The sequence below is a fragment of the Lagenorhynchus albirostris genome, chromosome 3 (assembly GCF_949774975.1).
Source record: "Lagenorhynchus albirostris chromosome 3, mLagAlb1.1, whole genome shotgun sequence".
NCBI classification, from domain to species: Eukaryota; Metazoa; Chordata; class Mammalia; order Artiodactyla; family Delphinidae; genus Lagenorhynchus; species Lagenorhynchus albirostris.
This window is the reverse complement of record NC_083097.1, coordinates 28,812,967-28,831,364: the sequence shown is the minus strand read 5'-3', so window position 1 is coordinate 28,831,364 and position 18,398 is coordinate 28,812,967. Positions and strand designations below refer to the sequence as shown.

The 18,398-nt window shown below is 43.8% G+C and overlaps 1 protein-coding gene across 8 annotated transcripts in view; it reads left to right on the top strand.

Annotated features, from left to right (window-relative positions):
• Nucleotides 1-18,398, top strand: part of PRLR (prolactin receptor) — a 163,393-nt gene that overhangs the window by 18,505 nt on the left and 126,490 nt on the right. The window contains exon 1 of one of the 8 annotated variants that reach the window (XM_060146961.1): nt 16,230-16,253. The exons of 5 other annotated variants lie outside the window; for them this stretch is intronic. The gene's annotated coding sequence lies outside the window, so the exon portion shown is untranslated. Of the gene's footprint in view, nt 1-16,229; nt 16,254-18,028; nt 18,083-18,398 lie in introns of those variants that run through there. 2 more of the 8 variants (XM_060146959.1, XM_060146963.1) reach the window with 2 other exon arrangements.

The window sequence follows — 18,398 nt, the reverse complement described above, 5'->3', positions numbered from 1 at the left end:
TACTGATTTTGCATAGTACTTGCCGAATCAATTCAATTTCCAGAGTCAGATCTTGCATTAGCACTGGGAAGGTTTTTTAAAAACTTTTTATAATTTTGAATATTTCTTTGGTTATATTTTCTTTATTCTCTTTCTCTTTTTTTTTAATTGAGGTATAGTTGAATTACAATGTTGTGTCTTAAAAAGGATACAAATGAACTTATTTACAAAACAGACTCAGACATAGAAAACAAATTTATGGTCACCAAAGGGGAACGGGGGATAGGAATAAATTAGGAGTTCGGGATTAACAGATACACACTAGTAAATGTAAAATAGATAAATAACAATGGCTTACTGTATAGCACAGGGAAATATATTCAATATTTTGTAATAACCTATAATGGAAAAGAATATTTTCTTCTTTAAAATATATTTTTTAAAATTTGAATGCTTTTTTTAGGGATGTAATTTACATCTGATAAAATACAAAGATTCTAAAGTGTATAGTTTTAGCAGTTTTACCAAATGCAAATATCTGAGTAACCCACATCTCTATCAAGATACAGAACATTTCCATCATTCCAGAAAATTCCCTCATGTTCTTCCCGAGGCAATCGAACAACCAGAAGTAACCACTGATCTGATTTCCATCACCTTAGATTAGTTTTGCCTGTTCTGCATATCATATAAATGGAATCTTACAATATTGTGTATGAGACTTCTTTCACTTTTTTCTAATGTTTTTTGAGATTTGTGCATGTTATTGCTTATATCAGTAATTCATTTCACTCATTGCTGAGTAGAATTCTATTATATGAATACATTGCAGTTTGTTTATTGATGTTGCTATTTGTGGATACCTGGGCTATTTCCAGTTTGGAGCTATTAATATTCTTGTAAGGGCTGCTGTGGACATATTTTTCACTTCTTTTGTATAACTAATTACCTGGGGTAGAATTTTGAGGTCAAAGGGTGGGAATAGGTTTAACTGGTAAGAAGCTACCAACAGTTTTCCAAAGTGGTTGTGTAAAACACCCCTACCAGCCATGTGAGTTTCAGCTGTCCTATAGCCCCACTACCATACGGTGTTGTTACTCTCATTTTAGTTGTCCTATTGGGTATGTAGTGGTATCTCATGGTGATAACTCTTCTCTTTTTCATGAGTACAGATTAACACTGATTTGATTCTGTTCCCCATTTTATGTATCTACCATCTCTTACTATGTTTATTCCTTTTAGGGAGTACAATGTGTACAGCTTCTATATTTTAGGGAGTGTCTGATTCTGTTTCTTAATAGTGTCAGCTTTACCTCTTACTGCCTTCAGTGGACATATTAATGCTATTCCTTTTTTGCTTCCCTACAATCCCTCCTTATCTCACCCAGCACCTTTTCTTCTTTCATCCCTTCATCTCAGAATGGCTGCCTGTCCTTTTCCACAATGTCCTTTTTCTACATCCGTTGAGGGTGAGAAACAGTTTTCTAAAATTGTCTTTGAGGTGATGTTTCAGTTCCCTTGTTATGCACTTTTTCCACTAGCTATGCTACTTATTTTTCATGTTTATTCATCCAGGAATGAAAATAAATCTCCTTAGACCCAATATTTGTGAACACATAGCATGTGCAGTGTGTTCCTGGACCTGCTCAATATGTACTGGGCTGTAAGTTTTCTGGTCCACAGCTGGAGGGCAGAATGACATGTCCTAGTTCAAGATCAGCTCCTGACAAGAATGCCACTGATAGAGCTCTGTGTATTGATTTAGGACCTTCTCTTCCCCCACTGTCTATTCTCCTGCACTCAAAATAGAGAACACAAAAATTCATCATCTTTAGAAAGCCCTTCTTCCATGGGCTCTTCCTTTCTCCCCTGTAGCCTTTTCTTATTGAATGTGTGTTCCAGGATTCATTGTGCCACTACTCAGTCTTGTAACATCCAACTTCATTGATTTCTGGGGATTGAGATTTTTATACAGATATGGAAGGGGCACCCAGCTGGGTTGAAGATGGCCCCATTTAGCAGAGGGATAGCTGTACAGTTTTCAGGAAAGGGACGAACACACTCCCTACCTTCTTTGAAGCCAACAGTTTGGCTTTGTTTCTAGCAGCAAATCACATGTTGCTTAATAATGATGATTCTCAATTCAGTGCCATGGGTTATGTTCATCTTAACATTTCAAGTTTCTGACTATAGACTGACTGTAGGTCTTGGTTTTGGGTATTTTTTAGTTTTCCTTCTCTCCCCTCCTCCACCCCATGTCTTTACAAGTAATCAAAAATAGGGACATCTCTCCAGAAATCCAGTAAGTGTCTTTTTAAATTCTTTCCAGTTTTAAGATTTTATCATTCTATATATTTCCCCCACAAATCTTGACTATACCTTCAGTTTAATCAAATCCAAGTTTGTATGAACAACTAACATGTTTCTCTATTTTACACATAAATAACGGCAAATACATAATGAACCCTCTAGAATTCTTTAAAATTTTCAAGTGCTGTCTCACCAAGAAAACCCTTTTACAGATGACCAAATGTCCTGGGGAAAGGGGTGAGAGGAAGGTAGTTAATCATATTTTTGTTACTTTCTTAAAAAGGTGATTAGGTGTATGTCTGGAAAGATGTGGCATTATCATCTCTGAGTGACACTTGAATTCAAGTCAACTAATCTTCACTGAGGTCCTGTGATGTATCAGGCACATTCTAGAAATTAGCCATATAGAGATGTGTAAGACACAATCTCCTACACTGGGTAATTCAAATTCTCCCTTTGACCTCTACCATTGTCCTGTATGGAAATGGTGAGTCCAGTCTTTGGAATTGGGAAGAGTCTCCTATATTGTTTAAAAATCTTTTGACTCTCATATACAAATGTATTTTTTAATCTCTTAGAATTATGTCCTTTATGTCTACCAGGAAAGCTTTTGACTCTGGCATTATATTGCATTGCTTCTTGGGGATGCTAAGATTGAAGAGGTGAGAGTCTTTGAAGAATGACACCAAAAGGCTCAGAAACTTAAGACTAAATCTCAGCACAGCTCTATGGGCATTTTGTAGGTACCCTCTGCTGTGTACAATGAAAATCCCAAAACCTGCTCCCTCAGGAAATAGATCTACCCTAGTCATAAGACTCAAAATGTAACTAAGCATTTCATCATTGCTTATGACTACGTATTATATACTCTCAGCCCAGGATACTTTTCTAATCCAGAAGTAAGACAACAATGTTAATTTCCAATCTTCTTTTGAGAGAAAAGTTTCACACAATTAGCCTTTGAAATATATATTCCCTAAAGTACCATGAAAACATTGTCCCATAAAACAGTGTTTCTAAGAAACACGCATGTCCTCATCTTGATGATTTTTCTTATCACAACCAATAAAAATAAGAGCTGTGTTGTTCTCTTAATGACCCTCAGAAAAATCAATCTCAACTTTCTCAATATTGGCTTACGACACCAAGGATACCAAACAAAGAGAAAGGTTCAAGGAGAGAAAGATTAACTACCTGCCCAAAATATTTAGTACAGCAATTCCGAGCTCTTGGTAAAGGCTCAAATTTCCCATGTTTTCCCACTAGATGAGAAGAGGATCCTTGTTATTAGGAAACCATATTCAAGAAGTTAGTCCCACTAATACTCCATATAAATTATTGCTGTCTTGACACAGATGTTTGACACTTATTAGCAAAGCTGTGTTAGACTAGCACAAAGCCCCCATCAGATCTACATTAACCCCTCCAGCCACTGGACCATCATTTAGTAGGTATCTGCTTCCCTCTGCACCATGAGTGGTGGACAATACTTCAGACCACAAATGGGCAGAATGAGCCAAAGTTTTGGCACCCTAGGATGCTATCTGCCTTCTTGTGATGATTTCAGACACAACCTAATGACACTTTGCCATGGTAGGAGCTCAAGAAATGTTGGTCTCTCACCTCTTTTCTTCTACTTAGTGGGTCTTGCTAGTTACATCCTCAGGAAAACGTCCTGCTGAGCAAGGCATCTTCTGTCACCACTGTCACCTCTGGCATAACCAGATATTTGATGGTACCTAAAGATTTTTTTAAACCATATTTTACCAAAAGCCCAACCTCTATAGCACAAGAATCTACTTTGAGTTTTCTATTGCCTGTTGAAAAGGACAGCTCAGTCTTTCTAAAACGATTGTTCTCAAACCAGGGAGCATATGAGGCAACATGTCAACAAGGTGGCCTCGTAACTGGTGCTCCTTCCAGGGCCAGATGAAAGATGTGGTTGACTCAGATCCTCTCCTGTCCCCACTGCCCTTTGGGGTGGGGTCTATCCAGTACACAGCTGACAATGAGAGGTCATCAGGGATTTATAATGTGTTTAAGAGCAAAGCCACGAATGGGGTCATTATGCACCATCCCCCATATTGTCAGAAGACAGATGCTCTGTTAACAGAGGAATTTCCACTGACATTTCCAGGGACACATAAAATAATTGCCACTTGAATTTTTTTTCAGGCTTTCAAAGGACTGTAGGAGTGGCCTAAGGCTATATTGCACTCATGTCTTTAGTCAAGGTTTCATTGATAGTATATCTTGTATTATTAGTTTATATTCAAAGTGATGCCCTCATGTATTTTTCTAACGGAGAAAGGAGCCCTATTATGATCACCATTCTTAAGAGACTTTTGTAAAACATATTCATTTATTCTTTCAATCATTTGCAAGCAGCTCTTGCCTGCCCACCATGTTGGATGCTATGCTAGGCACCAAGATGAAAAGGTGACCACTGTCTACCTTCCAGAAGCACACAGTCTAGTGGAGGAGAGAGCAGTAATACAGTCACGGGTAGAAGTGAGGGCACTTATTGAAGAAGCAGGAAGAGAGTAAGGAGGAGATTCTATCGAGGAAATAACACACACAAACTTACAGTGATTCACATGTCCCTAGTATTTTGGGCAACTGCAAGTAGTCTGATGGGCAGAACATACAGAGAAGAAATAGGAAGTGACAGCAAGTGTGGCTAAGAAAGTAGGCTGGGGTCAGATGGTAAAGAGCCTTGAGTACTGTGCTAAGTGGTTTGATCTGTGATTTGGGGGAGTCACAGTTAGTAGAAGACTTGAAGTCAGGTCTCTTGATTCAGAGGCTTGGTTTTCTCTGCTAGATTACACTCATCCCTCCAAGAGCTAGGGACCACCACCCTGGATTTGACTAAAGATCACCCAATGGAAATATATAAATTACCTGTTAGAAGCAATAGGTGAGTTCTCTTATTATTATCTCCATTTTACAGATGAGGAAACTAAAGCATAAAGAAGTTAAGTAATGTGTCCAATGTCACACAACTAGTTAGGTGATCCCAGGCAATTTGACTGCAGAGTCTGTAGTTTTAACAACACTTTATCTTCCTTTGATCTAGCAAAATGTATGCATTTGTCTGTGTTCTACTGATGCTAGTTTTGACAAGTAAAGGCTGCCTTCCAGGATAGTTTTGATAACTGGTCAATTTTGAAACTGAAAGGATTAATGCAGGGGTCCCCAACCCCTGGTACCAGCCCGTGGCCTGTTAGGAACTGGGCCACAGAGCAGGAGGTGAGTGGGGGGTGAGTGAGCGAAGCTTCATCTGCTGCTCCCCATCGCTCCCCATCGCTCGCATTACTGCCTGAACCCTCCCCCACACCCCCATCCCATCCGTGGAAAAATTGTCTTCTACGGAACCGGTCCCTGGTGCCCAAAAGGTTGGGGACCGCTGGATTAATGCTTATGATAATACAGGTCTCAGGGTCAAGGAATGAAGGATAATCCCTAGTCATGTCTCCAGATATCTTTTTCTTACCCTTTCATGGCTATATGAAACCAGATATCTGAAACTGGTTTCCTGTTAAGCACGGAGAAGTACTAGAAAGATCTCAAAGGAATATTAACAGATTTGATGAGACCTCTGAGATGTTACAAATACTGCAATTGCATTTACTACCCAAGACACTGAAAGGTAAAAGCTAAAAATCTAAGAGAGAATATTATGTGCTTAATAAATACTGGTTGTTTGGTTTTGTTTAAATATTCATAGAGTGAATAAAAAGGACATTGGAGTGTAAGCTGAAGTCAGAACCAGACAGACAGGTCCTGCAAGTGTTCCTCTTTATGCGTTGATATTAATAACATCCAAACAGGCCTTAGGGCTGTCTTCTTACTTTGCCCTTACCAGAAGAGTAGGATATCATTTTTCTTGGAAGCCCAGATGTTAAGTATACTCTTACAACATCACTCAAATTTTGTGATTTTTACAAATCACCTACTGTGTTTTGAGTATCCCCAGCTTTTCAATACCTTACTAAGAATCAGGATTTGCTGGAAGTTCAACATCAAAGATTTATTGTGCGGGAGGAGGGAGCCTTTAAAGGCCAGATCCAGAACAATGGGAATTGTTACAGCAGGACCTATCTAGCAATCGAAAGAAAAGCTTTCAAATTAACTAGGATTGTGATAACTGCAGCTGCTAAGTGAAGTACTCATCTCCCTTTCCCCTGAAGTGTTTGAGCAGAGACTGAATAACTATTGGAGGTTGGTGCTAAGGCAGAGTAAGAGCCTGATGTCTGAGGCTGGACGAGAACGGTCTCAGAAGGTTTATCTAGCTCGAAAGTATGAAATAATTTACAAGTACTGGCTTGCACCAAGACCTTAGTATTCTGTTTTATCATGCTCACCCATCCCATATGGAAAAAGATATTCAGTCCACTTTTTGGAAGTAGTTGTCACCTTCATGTCCATCTTTATACCTCCAAATTTTTCATGTATTTTGAGTTAGATATAGATATATAGATTTATACGTCTGTGTGTGTATATGTCACATACCTTTAACAGTATTTCATTAATCCTCTGATCATATTTACAAGGTAGAACATGAAGAAGTATTTCTATGATTATATTATAGATGAAACACCGGGCCCAGCATCTTTCCATGTCCTTCTGTCTCCAATGCTTATTGGCAATGGCCCTCTGAATAGTCCTTTAGTTTACATGTGGACACTTTGTTTGGTTTTAATTATAATAAAAACTCCTTATGGGGAGGGGCCATGAGGCATTTGGATTACTTTCTATGGGGAGATTTTATCTTTTGTTTTGTTACCCTAGAATTTGTTGTTCACAGTCCAAAGGAGACACACGATTTACATTTGATGAAGCAGCTACAAGTCAAAGTGTCCCAATAGCAAGACAAATTTCAGACAATGTGTTGCTACATGGCAGAAGTAACAAGATAAACGTGAAAGGTGGACTTCGCTCCATATATCAGCTCTCGCCTGGGTCGGAGGATATATTTCTCAGAAGCATTTGCCAAACTGGATCCAGCACTTGTTGCCTTAGGGAGGCTGTATAAAGCAGAGGTAACTGCTAGGTGGAAAAGAGAGTTGGTTTGTTTTCTTTTTGCAGTGTTGAGAGGTAGTGATGATGGTTCGGCTAGGTCCTGCTGGAGAGCCTGAAAAAAAAGATGTGAAGTCTTCTACTTGGAGATGAGTTCAAATGAAGAGTCAACTTCTTTTGCTTTGGCTTTACTTGTACAAGAAATCTCACTCAAAGATCAACTACATATGTTGGGGGTCATGGTTTTGCAAGAGAATGGGCCATGTTCTCCCAAGTCAATGGTTTCCCTAAGAACTGAGTGTCTTCTTAGAACCGCCAGAGTTCCCAGGCATCTTGGTAGACACTAAATCAAGTGAGCTCACTCCCTAGTGCCTGTCTGTGTTCGAGGCAGCACGGGTCTTATCTCTTGCCACAAAGATTCAGCTGTAGTACTCATTAGTCGTTCTCCAGCTATTAACTTAGGCAAGCACACATCAGTGCTAGCTGCCCTTCTCTTTCACTGCTGAGATGACCCCCCAAAATGAGCCTGTGCCAACTCTGCTGAAGCTTCCACCCTTTTTTGGTCCAGGTAATTATCACTTCCTCTCTTTCATCTTACTCCCTTGCTCCAAAGCAGTGCTTGCTATGCTTATGCCACTCTCCTTGTAGTTCCTCAAGATGGCACCAGCAGGGCTTCCCCGGTGGCGCAGTGTGTTGAGAGTCCGCCTCCCGATGCAGGGGACGTGGGTTCGAGCCCCGGTCCGGGAAGATCCCACGTGCCGTGGAGCGGCTGGGCCCGTGAGCCATGGCCGCCGAACCTGCGTGTCCGAAGCCTGTGCTCCGCAACGGGAGAGGCCACAATGGTGAGAGGCCCGCGTACCGCAAAAAAAAAAAAAAAAAAAAAAAAAAAGGACGATGGCACCAGCAGAGTGAGTGATTAAACTCATATCTTTGTTTTATGCAGCTTCCTTGAGTCACAAAAGAAGGATCCAAGTTTTCAGCTACTCTTGTGAGATAGAAGGTTCTTTGGCAACATACTACATTATTAAAACATAGAGAAGTAGAGAAAGTTTGCAGTAGTTGGATTTGTGTTCACTGCTGCACACTACCTTTCCTTTGCAGAGTATTTCAAGGGATTGTATTTTTCATTCCATTCTCACAGTGACTCCAGGAGGTATATATATATATATTTTTTTAATTTATTTATTTAATTTATTTATTTTTGGCTGCACTGGGTCTTCGTTGCTGCACGCGGGCTTTCTCTAGGTGTAGCAAGCGGGGGCTACTCTTCGTTGTGGTGCACGGGCTTCTCATTGCGGTAGCTTCTCTTGTTGCAGAACACGGGCTCTAGGCACGCGGGATTCAGTAGTTGCAGCTCTCAGGCTCTGGAGCACAGGCTCAGTAGTTGTGGCGCACAGGCTTAGTTGCTCTGTGGCCTGTGGGATCCCCCCAAACCAGGGATCGACCCCATGACACCCCCATTGGCAGGCAGATTCTTAACCACTGCACCAACACGGATGTCCTCCAGTAGGTATATATTAATAGCCTCATTTTTCAGAGATGAAGACACTAAGTCACCACAGTGACATGGCGTGTCCATGACCACATGGCTGAGAAGCAGCCCGGCCAGGGCTCAGACTCCGGTCTTCCGACAGATGCCATGTCCTGTGCTCTGTCTTCTACTCCATGGCTGCCTTCCTAGTTTCAGGATGGGAATCAAAGTCTGGAACAAGGATAATCGTAAAATTAATAACTGATTTTTTTAGCATTTGCTATGGACTAGATACTGTACTAATTACTTCATATGCATTATTGCTTCTACTCTTTGTAATTTTTGAGGGCTGTCATTATTATCCCCATTTAAAGAAGAAACTGGGTTTCAGAGAGCATAAATGACTTCCTTGAAGATACAGATTGATAGAGACTGAATCTATCTCCAGACCTAGGTATTGAGCCATGGTATGTGCTAGTACCATATAGCTAAAATCTGGGAGAAGAGGCAGGGTCTTATGAAGAATAACAGATCTGCGTTTGAGTTCTAGCTCTGCTTCTATTCATCAGTATGATCCTGGGAAAATCTGTTAACCCTTTGGACTCTTGGCTTCTTATTATAAAATGGGGCTGCTGCTGAAGCCTCCCTCCTTCTCGGATGGGACTCGAACCCAGCCAAAACTCAGATTGGGACTTGAATCCATGATCCCTGACGAGGAGGGGACTCGAACCCACTGTCTTTTGATTAAAACCGCTCACCTGCTACTGAAGCTAGGGTTCTTTTGTCTCATCACAGAAAGAATTCAGCGTGAGGCAAAGCCGCAGGCAAAGAATGAGTTTATTAACACAGGACGTTTGTGAGAGATACAAGCGGGCTGGCAAAGGAGCACAGCAGCCCTGAGAATGAGGAGGGCTACATTTTTATAATCAAAGAAAAAGTGAGGAGGAGAGAAGACCACCTTCTTACTCATTCTTCAGCAGATCTCAAGGCTTACATCATTAGTCTCTCCTGTGGCCCTATAGGGTTTAACCGGGACTGTCATGGTGCTATTTAAATCATACGTATATTAGCAAAAGTGTGGTAACATATACTAGAATACGGTAATTTATCTCAGGTTTCGATATAATGTCCCCTTTCACCTAATTTCTTTCCCCTTTCACCCATATTTCTGTCTTGGCCACATGCAGAAATGCTACTCTTCAAGGACTGTTAACTCTGATTTCACGTAGCAAGACTCAGGCCCCATATCTATTGTCTTGTGTTTTAATTATCAGGGTTTGTGGCTTGAGTGTGTCTGGCTCTTGGTTACGCCTGGTCTTCCTTCAAGGTAGTATAGATTGTTGCTAGGTTACTGGATTCTTCTTCTGAGTAGTCATTAGCTTACAACCTCCCAAACTCTGTTGAAATTCCCTTTCTGTCCTTAGTCCCCTACTGGGATTTCTAAAAACTATTTAATTATCCTAATCTATCCCTATCAGTATTATTTGGCCTGATATCTCACGCAGGAGGATCCATCAGGCCAGACATACCTAGGGGCTCTCTAAACTGAAGAGAATGGTACGAAGATGAGGCATCATTCTTCGTGTTAGAATTGGGACTACAGCCCTAATATCCTGACAGCTCATTGCAATGCCCAGAAAACCTGGGCTCTTCCCTCAGTCCCATATTCTCTCAACAGCTGCCAGATCAGTTTGGTTTTTTTAAAAAAAGCTTTGTTCTTACAGAACGTGTCCCTGAGAGTATCTCCCTTGCCTTATAGTATAGAAACTCATTGAGTGACATTTACAAAGAGGATATTTTTGAGCACCCTGGCTTTGGCTGCTGGGCAAAGCAATTGTCTGTCAACAAACCAGGTGGATAGAATCACTGCCCTGAGGGTTTTTATATTCTGAGAATGACTAACAACCTCTTCTGCCCTAGAGTAAACAGAGGGAAGGCCCTGGTAGCTTGTGGTCAAGACAGAATTGATTTGTTCTTGTGTTCAGGGTCATTGACTCTCAGGAGAGCTGCCATTTACCGAGTGCCTCCAGTGGGACACGTGCACTAAGTACATTATTTCTAAACCTCGCCATAGCCACGTGAAGTATTCTTACTCCCGTTTGATAGAGGAGAAAACTGCAGGAATTGCCCAGAACCTCAGAGCTAGTCAGTTTCGCACTGGTCTTCTTCCTATGTCATCCATTCCATGTCACCTAAACAACCAGCCATCTTCCAAGTGCCACCCTTTCCTCATCCAGCCCTACCATTCCTTTCTTGCTCAGGGCTTGGAGGACCATGCTGGCCAGAAAGAGAGCTGCATTTTCTAAAACTCACACCCACGCTTTGGGCTATGACCAACCCCTTCCCCTGCTTTTTTTTTTTTTTTTTTTTTTGGACAGTTTATCAAAGCCTTTGCTTTTCTTATATTCATTCAGTCCTGGGTTTCTATTTAGTTATGATGATAGATATATTTTGGGAAATTTTGATGCCTTGGAGTACAAATTTGGAATTTTGGGGAGTAAGACAGCTGCAAAATGTAGTGGGAATTGAAATACACAAAATCTTAATTTTCAGTCTCATTTACAGGTTTACAATCACCTCATTTTAGAATAGCAAGATAGGTTACATGCATTGCTCATGTAAATAACCAGATTTTATTTAGAAAACTATAAAGGTAAAATGTAAAGGGGAAGAACATATTTTAAATGAGTTGGATTATTTTCTATTTTCAATTTCTGAAAAAAAGTTTTTAGAAAACTTTTTTGTTTCCTGAAATTCCATCCCCTTTAGGGTAAATTTATAGCTATAAAAATGACACCTTGGAAACCTTTCTATTATAACCCTAATCACAGAAGATTAGTGGGAATTATTATTCTTCCTAGCCATTTGGTACAACGAAATAGATCACAGCTCTTCCTTAAAGAGGAAATGACATTTTTCAACCGGGTATGTTGTCTATCTCACAATCATAACCACTTTCATATCTGGGATACCTTAAATTGAAAATGTCCACAAAGTGCACAGCCTGGCTTAGGGGGAGAAAAGATAGAGGGTTTGCCTCGAATTCTGTCTCTTGGCTGATCTTTTTCTCCTGTAGAAATTTCTTTACACTGAAGAAAGAGCCCTGTTGGGCTTCCCTGGTGGCGCAGTGGTTGAGAGTCCGCCTGCCGATGCAGGGGACACGGGTTCGTGACCCGGTCTGGGAAGATCCTACGTGCCGCGGAGCGGCTGGGCCCGTGAGCCATGGCCGCTGAGTCTGCGCGTCCGGAGCCTGTGCTCCGCGACAGGAGAGGCCACAAATGAGAGGCCCGCGTACCGCAAAAAAAAAAAAAAAGAAAAAAGAGTGAGCCCTGTTGACTTGGGAACTGTATGAAACTTTTGGTGAATTTGCGGGGTGGGCTTAGGACTACATTTCTGTGCACTTTCTCTTACTTTTCCTGCTTCTGAGGAAGAGAACCTCTATTCCAGTGCTGGAGCTTCCTGCCAAGGGACGCTGCTTTCTCTGCGGCCAGCTCTATGGAAAAGCCAGAACCCAGCCTGGAGGGGACAACCCAGGGCACGGGCAAACAACACATATTCCGTTCGTTTGAACTTTGCTGCTGTTATTGTGGTGGTGATTGTGATTTAGGAGCAAAGACTTCAAGGGGGACAGATCAGCTGGCTGCCCGGAAGGTTTCCGGCTTCTCAGCACAAGCAGATCGTCGGACTAACAAGTCACCTGTAGAGTGTCTGCAGTTCACTGAGGACACCACAGTGTCCAAGTGACCGATTTTATAACCCAAACCAGGTAGGCATTACCTAATTTTCAGTGGCAAAGAAGGGACAGGGAGGAAAGAGAGGAAAAAGACCACGTGGCGGAATTTAGTAATACGAAGCAAGAAACCAAAAGAATATTTTTTTCAGCAGCCGAAATATTTTCCTGTTTAGAGAACCAGTGTCTCCTGCATAACCACAAATAACAAAGAATAAAGTTAAATAAGATTAAAAGGCCAGTTGACTGAAGAGCAGAGGCAAGGAGATCAGAGTCAGGAATTCAGGCTCTTATCTTTGAGAGAGGAGAGAGGGAAAGAGAAGAAGTTGAAAATGCCAGTGTCTGTTTCATGAAATAAAAAGAGATTTCTGTAAGCATCCCACAGAAACACCCCTTTTGTGCAATGCCAAGGAAGCCTATTGAAGGTTACCAGCTTTGCAGCCTCCTGGGACCTGGAGGAATACTCCAGAGAGTCAAAGGCACGATATAATAGTGCTCTGTTTGTTACTTTGGCAGGTGTAAGACAACTTCGCTAAGCCGTACTCTGATAGGGCCTGGGGCCAGCACCTTTTGAGCAAGAGAAGGGAATCCTTCTCTGGGACAAGGTTTTCTCAACCTTCCTGCTCTCAGAGGGTCCCTGAGATGTCCCCAGCAGGAGTGTAAAATTTTTCATCATCCTTGGCAAATTCCCGAAGTAGAGCTGGGCTACCTAGAATGCTGCCCTGTCACTGGTGGATCCGAAGGGAGGGTGAGGATGTTGTAAAGGAATTGAAGGGCTGGCTAGAGCGACGGTCCCATCAGCATCTCCAGTGCAACACCCCTGCGCTGCTCCGCCATCGTCAGGGCAGGCATCAGAGGCTGGTTTTCCCTCTCGCCAGAACAGGCGGTACTCCTTTAGCTCACCGGCCTCAGTCCTCGTGCCCTTGCCTGCCCGAGGAGCATCCTCAGGGCCAGATGCAGACGCGAGATGGCAAACCCAAGTGGGGTGGGAACCCTGAATGAACCTTGCCTTCGGGGAGCTTTGCTCCTGTCCACAGATTGGCTAAGGCCGCGTGCTCTTGAGCCGCGCTCACTGGCGACAGAAGCTTCCCAAAGCGGGCCAGTCTCCACCGCGGGCCCAGGAGCGCTCTCAGGGATGGTGCCAGGTGAATTGGCGGATTTACTGTGAGCCTCCTCCCAGACTTATGCCCTGTAGGTTCGTCTCTCCAGCCTCAAAGACTGAAGGGCGTGTTGAGGGGCCGAGCAGCTGTAGTCCCGAGTGACAGAAGAAGCTGAGCTGCTGAGGGGTGGCACCTATGCCAATTCAGCAAGGGTGGCATTGGGCAGAGTCTTAATCGTTCACCCTAGTCATTCACCTGAGTCGGTCGCTCCCAGATCTGAGCCGCAAGGGAACCCTCCCAAGGGGAAGCCCGGCAGTTAGTTTGACCTGGGGAAGCAGCCAGAAGGGGAGGAGTTGGCCCTGTGGCTGATTAAGTTCAAAGCAAGCAAAAAGAAAACCAAAAACTGATTGTAGCTTCAGACACTCCTAATGAGCCTGTGAATCCCTCCAACGATTTGCTACCCTATAGGAAAGCTCATGGGTAGAACCGGCCTCACTCTCTTCCCTTCCCACTTGTGACATTTTATTTCCCATCATGGCTGAAGTTCTTGACAAATTAATCGATCTTGAATGAAAAAAAATGTTGAGGTCAGAGGAACGTGGTTCCCAGGAACTTACACACCCGGCCTCTGAGACCCGTTCCTTGGGGGAGGTCTTAACAGGCCTTCCGTTAGTCTGTTTGCACACACGCTGGAGAGTCCTGCCAGGGTCTGTGGGCCACTGCCCAGGCTCCCAGGCAGGTGGTCCACGTCTCCCTCCTGCACAGCAGTGCTTGTGGCAAGGCTGGGAGACGGAGCGTCGTCTCAGCAGAAACCACCTGCTCAAGGAGTTGAGCCTCACCAGCTATGGCTCCGTTCCGCTTTGCTCTCTGGGGTCCCAGCCTTCCCCCTGCCCTATATTGACTTTCCTTCTAAGCCCCTGGCGGAGAGTATTCCTCTCTCCCACTCAAGACTCCACCTTCAGGCACAACAGGCCAACCCCAAACAGTTTCACATTTCAGAGTATGATTTTGTAAGAACTTCCAAGTAAGGCAGTCATTTGCAACTTCCTCCAAGGAACAGAGGACTTCTCTTCTTTCAAATGCCATTGTGATGGTTTCCTTTGGCCGCCAGAGGCATGAACAGTCAGAACACATTGGGGATTTCTACTCTGATGAGCAAAATCTGGTTACTTTTCTTTGCTGTGTTTCTCTCAGGGATCCAGGGAATTACTAAAAATATCACACAACCCTGCTGTGTCTCCTTCAGAAAACTTGGAGCTATTCTCCCAGCAGCGTGACAGTTTACTGTGCCCCGAGCATCCTCTTATGCTGGTGGAGGAGATGGAAGAGAAATCTGGGCCTTTCATATCATCCCTTCCATGCCCAGCCTCATAGGAGCATTACAATCCTCAGTGCTGCGACATCCAAAAAGAGAACAGTTGGCCTAGGCAGTTTGAAGGAGATTATCCTAAAGCAGTGGCTTAAGTGTCATACAGACATTTCTTCCCTGAGCATTTATTGAGTAACTACTATGTACCAGGTTCTAGAGCTACAAAGTGCATGGCACTACTCTCTCTCTCTGCAAAGCCTGGGGAGTTAAGAGTCTAGAGCAAGACCCTCCTGGCCAGTGAGGCTTCTATGCTCAGGGCAGGTGTCCCTTGGCCTCGGCTAGCCCACACTGCGGAGGAACTGCTCCCCTTCTCCTGGTAGGGGGAAGAGATAAGGTATGAGGAATGAGGGTGTGAGGAGGTGGTCCTCCCCAGGGAAACCAGCCTTTGGAGAATTCCTTCAAGGGTCTCAGTTGGCCTTAGACATCCCCAAATGTGCTTCTCGTATATGAGTCCCCTTTGTCTATGTGTGTCCAGTTTCTGAGCAGGCAGATAGCATGTGAATGAGAACCTTTAAGAAAGTAGGACTATTCCTTCATTCCCTTTGTTTTTTCTCCTTTGAATTTCCTCTCTTCACTTCCTGTCCTTTTATCCTGCCACACTCTTGTCACCTCCCAGGAAGCGTATAGGCGCCTCGCCGCCTGCAGGATTGAGCTCAAACTCCACAGCGTGGCCTTCCGTGGAGTGTGGGCTCAGTATGGGACCGTTGAATGTGGTTTCAGAACAAGCCATTCTCTTGGTCTTTTTCAGTGCCTTTGTTTCACAGGAGTTAATGGACTGCCTTTTCTGGAAATTTGAGGATTAGTATTTTCCTTCAAAATCAACTTTGACTTTTCACTTAGAACCTGTTAAAAGACTAAGGTCCTCTCCCTCACCCCCAGCCAAACCCAATAGACACACATGAGCAAGCCTTCCCCTGACCCCAAGCTCTGACCCTTGAAACCTGCAGAGACAAAGTGTACCCTCATGTTTTTAGCCAGAGATTGTCTGGCCTGCCCTGTCCCCATACTTGAACAATGATTAACAACCCTCCGTACTTTAATATGCAAATAAATTATTAACAGTGGGTTGTGCCTTTTCCCAGGTTGTAAAAAGATGACTGGTTAGAGTCCCAGTGCTCTCCTTGTCAGGAGAGGAAATGTAGGGGAGAATGTCATCTCAGGTCACTGTCCTGGAAGACACATAACAAAGATGCGGCAGGCTCCAGCCGGGAGTGGGAGTGGGGTGACAGACGGCAGGAAGGCCACCGGTGAGAGACTTTCAGCTCTCTTTGTCAGGTTTGAGTCTTTCCTTTCGATTTTTCTCTTCTGGGATTGGAAATGGGCAGAAGGCACGGAGTATGATTAGGGTATCAATGGCTGCACAGAGATCTTAGGGGAAGGTTCTTGTTTCAAGAAGAGATGAGCGAGAAGCTGGCATGTGAACATAAAAACCAACATGAAGGCCCCTCTAGACCCCGGGTGTTCCAGGGAGAGAGCGTGGGCCTGGCATGGGAGCAAAGATCAAAAGGGCAGCACGAGGACAGAGCGGCTTGGTCACATGACATATCAGTCCCGAGGCTGTGGGAAGGGAGAGCAAAAGATGGCGGAGACAAGGATACATGGCACTGATGGGAAGTCCGGACATCTCCGGATCTCACTGGAGGCAGAGAGAGGCCAGGCAGTGAACTGTGAAGACCCAGTGGAGCCCACACCAGAGGATCAAGAGAAATTTGGTGATTTGGGCTGAGGTTTTTGTTTCCTGTTTGTTTGTTTTTAACAGACTTCATTCTTTTAGAGCAATCTTAGGTTTACAGAAAAATTGCACAGAAAATACAGTGAATTCCCATTTCCCACCTCTCCCCTATGCACAGATTCCTCTATTATTACCATCTTGCATTAGTGTGGTACAGTTATTACAATTACCAGCATGGTTACATGAGTATTAACTAAAGTCCATAGTTTACATTAGGGTTCATTCTTTGTGTTGTGCAGGTCCATGGTTTTGACAAATGCATAAGGTCGTGTATCCACAATTACAGTGTCATAAAGAATAGTTTCACTGCCCTAAAAATCCCCTATGCTTCACCCATTCATCCCTTTCTCCTTTCTCCCAAACCCCTGGCAACCAGTGACCTTTTTTACTGTCTCTATAGTTTTGCCTTTTCCACAGAGAATTTCCTCATATAGTTGGAATCCTTAGCAATATGCTTTTTAAAGTTCCTGCATATATTTTCACAGCTTGACATCTCATTTCTTTTTAGCACTAAGTAATCTCTCATTGTATGGATGTGCAACAGGATTTTTATCCATTTGGGCAGACTTTTCAGTAAGATAAAAAAGCAGAAACAATGGAAAGGGTGGAGGCAGAGAAAGCAGCAAGGTCCACAGGACATGACAGAAGGAAGAAGGAGGAAGGTTTGGAGAAGTGGGAAATTAAACATGAGCGCAGAGGCCTGAACCGGCCTAAGGCAGGTTCTTGAGACCTAGTGCTTGATGGGAGAAGCTTGCTACGCACTGACCCTCCACCAGGCCTTTCCTGCTCTTATAGACAGAAACTTCATGAGGGCAGGAACCATGTCCGTCTCATCCCGAGAGCCCAGTGTGATGCAGGCATCCAATAAATATTTGTTGAACCCATTAAACTTTCCAAGACCTTTCCTAAAGAGCAAGTTTGCCCAGACACCAGAAGATCTGAAGATCCTGAGGTTGGCCGGTCACCTCAGGCAGGTCTTCATTGCTTGCTCAGCTGAGCCCTTTTCTGTGGTGGGGCGAAGCTTGCCTGGGACATTCCCCTCCTCAACCAAGAATGCATCTCTCTTGCCACCATCTGCCCCTGCCTTGTGAGATGTTCTGTGGACAGAAGCAGAGGCAAGCTGTAGGGAGCCAGGAAAACCAAGGGAGATTCAAGCTAACCTAACATCCCAGGTAAAAAGGCACTGTCACCAAAGGACCGGAATCCAGCTCTCCAAGCACTCACTTTTCAACCCAATCACAAGGCAGCAGAATTAGCCCAAACAACTGCTCTGGAGACAGGAGGACCAAATGGGTGATTCAGGTGCTAAGAAACAGCTGTGAGAGGAAGACAAGCCATGCCCTCCAGATGTTCCCATTTGGGAGGAGAGAAGGTCTGTGCCACATAGCAGCAGCCCACGCATGGGAGCTGTGGGAGCCCAGCCAAGGGAGTGCAGCTAACAGTCTGGGTGAAAGGGGATCGCCCTCCAGCAGAGCTGGAAGATCAGCTCAGACACTGCAGGATCAATAGCCATTCACCAGCCAGAATTCACCACTTGGGTAATGCTCCCTGGGCAAAAGAGTTTACCAACCAGACCTTTGTCTTGCACAAGGTCACTGTTTAAAATCAGGTCCTCTCCCAGGGTGTGATCCTGGCATTCCTTGGTACCCATAGCACTTTCTCTTCCTGTGATGAAAGGGGTGAATGAG